The following is a 2,818-nucleotide window of genomic DNA, read 5'->3' as shown; positions in this document are numbered from 1 at the left end:
GAATCACTAAATTCTACTCCTGAAACCATTATTACACTATATGTTAACTAACTTGGATTTAAATACAATTTTTAAAAATGTAAAAAAAAAAAAACAAAACTGTAATGATTAAAATCATAAGGCATTGCAGTCACAGTCCTCGGGTTCAAATCCTGGCTCTGACACTAACTGGGTGACTTTGGGCAAGTTATCTGATCTCTCTAAGCCGAGCTTCCTCTATCAAATGAGGGAAAATAGGGGCGCCTGGGTGGCTCAGTCGGTTGAGCGTCCGACTTCAGCCAGGTCACGATCTCGCGGTCCGTGAGTTCGAGCCCCGCGTCGGCCTCTGTGCTGATGGCTCAGAGCCTGGAGCCTGTTTCCGATTCTGTGTCTCCCTCTCTCTCTGCCCCTCCCCCGTTCATGCTCTGTCTCTCTCTGTCTCAAAAATAAATAAATGTTAAAAAAATTAAAAAAAAAAAAAACAAATGAGGGAAAATAGTTGTCCCTTAAAGCTTTATGGAAATTAATTAAGATCATTCATGTTTGGAGCTTACACGGTGTCTGATATCCATTATATGTTTAATAAATGGCGATTAGGATTCAAAAAATAAATAAATGTTACTTTTTCAAGTTCTTTCTCCCTTCCTCCTTCTTTTCTACTTCCTCCCCCCCCCCCCCTTCTTCTTCTTCTTTTTAAAAGAGGTTTAGGGTCAGGTGTCAGGAGGCCTGGGACGAGGCCCTGGCTCTCTTCCAACCTTGGAGTGAGACATTGGGGGAAGGGCCTCTTCCTTGGGGGGGGTCTCAGTTTCTCCCTCTGTGAAATGGGCAGGTTTGATTGGAGCTGGAGAATCTCTTCCGAGTGCCAGGGTCATGCCGTCCTGTGGAGCCTTAGCAGGGAGGGATGAAGGGTGAGATGGTGGCCTCGGCGGTGATGGGAGGGGAGGCTGTGGCAGGAGGCTGAGTCAGAGGCACTGTCAGGGCTGAGAGCAAGGGAACAGACCTGCCTCTAGTGCCCAGTGACTTGCAAGCCACAGGAGGGGAGCAGCCTGTGTCATCAGTGAGCCTGTAAACACCCTCCAAGGACAGCAAGGCCCCTGCTTGTCTTGGATCTGACCACAGGCCCATCCCAGGGATTTGGGGTCAGAGCGCTTAATAAATCATCCTGCCCAGCACATGCAAGCCTGGAGCCCTCCTCCTGGCTTTCTGAGATCTGACCTCTGCCGACCTCTCCCACCCACCTCCCTCTTGCCAGGCCAGAGACCGGTGAATTTCTCGAACACGCAATTCTCTTCCTGCCTCTCCAGGACTGTGCACAGGCTGTTCCCTCCACCTGGAATGTTCTCTCCCTTTCTCCAGGCTTCACCAAGATAATGCTTCCGGCTGGTTCAAATTTTGGCTCAAAGATCACCTCCTTCTCTGTTCTTCCAGCAAAGGTAGGCCCTCCTGTGGTCCTGTTCATCTTTCCCTCAAAGCGCTCAGTGCCGTCTGTGGGCTGGATCTGACGTGCTCTGTTGCTGGATCTGTCTGCCCTTCTCCTGAGAGCGGAGACTGGGAGGGCCATTTCGGCCACCACAGCCCGTTCACTGAATGACTGAATGACCGAATGATAAGCTCTCGGAAGGGTTCCAGGTAAATGTCACAGGCCTCGGGAGCTCAGCTTCCTCTCAAAGGGATATCGTATCAGGTCTCCTTTCTCAGCCTCAGCCCTCCAGTGTCTCCCCACTGTTGTCGGAAAAAAAGTCCCAGATGCCACGCTGGGCCTCACAGCTCCCCCGGGGTCCAGCCCCGCTGAGCTCCTCTGCTCCAGGCCATACCCACACCCCCACCCTAGCTCCACTGGCCTCCTGTTTCTTCACCACACCAGGCTTGTTCCTGCCTCAGGGCACACACTTTCTGTTCCGGGTGCCTGGAATGCTCTCCCCCAGGCCTTCCTGTCCTTCAGGTCCCAGCCCTGTGGCCTGGGACAGACCCTTCCCATACCCGTTCTCCCTCAGCTTGCCCTGCTGTGTTCCTTCACGGCATGTATCGCTGTCTAAAATTATCTCGTTTATTTACAAATGTTTGATCAACCTTGAGCTGTAATTCATGGCCATGCAGAACACAGACAGCTTTCCCCAGCTTCCCTAGAAGCTAGGGGCAGCCATATACTTGAGTTCCAGTCAATGGGTCGTAATAGGAGTGTGCTTGGCAGTTTCTGGAATCCTTCCTAGAGATTTAGCTGTGGCCCACCCTTTGCTCATCATCTTTCCTTCTCCATCCTGTCACCTGGAAGGCAGACGAGAAGGCTGGCGCTGTGGCCTCCACCTTGGATCATGAGGAGGGTCACACCCTAAGGATGGCAGAGTTGTGACCAGGAAGGAGCCTGGGACACTGAGAGCTTTGTGGAGTCTTCAAACCAGCCCTGAACTGCCTACATCTGGACTTCATTCACACGAGAGAAAAATAAACTCTTTTGTGTATTGTTTATTTTTAAAATTCAATTTATTATATGTTATTTTGACTATATTTGTATGTCCTAGCAGTATGCTCTACTGCAAAATGTCAGCTAGAGTACACGCGTCTTTTTATCTTAAAATGTGCTCGATATGTCTTTATCTACTTTGTCCAGAGGGTTGTTTTTTTTTTTAATTTTTTTTTCAACGTTTTTTATTTATTTTTGGGACAGAGAGAAACAGAGCATGAACGGGGGAGGGGCAGAGAGAGAGGGAGACACAGCATCGGAAACAGGCTCCAGGCTCCGAGCCATCAGCCCAGAGCCCGACGCGGGGCTCGAACTCACGGACCGCGAGATCGTGACCTGGCTGAAGTCGGACGCTTAACCGACTGCGCCACCCAGACG

The 2,818-nt window shown here is 50.5% G+C and overlaps 1 long non-coding RNA gene across 1 annotated transcript; it reads left to right on the top strand.

Moving 5' to 3' along the window:
• The first annotated feature begins 1,087 nt into the window (after nucleotides 1–1,087).
• LOC121020106 (uncharacterized) lies at nucleotides 1,088–2,443 on the top strand. The gene is made up of 2 exons (XR_005785943.1): nucleotides 1,088–1,412; nucleotides 2,252–2,443. It is a non-coding gene; the product is annotated as an uncharacterized LOC121020106 (long non-coding RNA).
• The last annotated feature ends 375 nt before the right edge of the window (nucleotides 2,444–2,818 follow it).

The sequence above is a fragment of the Herpailurus yagouaroundi genome, unplaced genomic scaffold, assembly GCF_014898765.1.
Source record: "Herpailurus yagouaroundi ecotype Mexico unplaced genomic scaffold, PumYag 246, whole genome shotgun sequence".
Classification (NCBI taxonomy): Eukaryota; Metazoa; Chordata; class Mammalia; order Carnivora; family Felidae; genus Herpailurus; species Herpailurus yagouaroundi.
The sequence above is the reverse complement of the archived record's forward strand: the minus strand, read 5'-3'. Positions and strand labels throughout refer to the sequence as shown.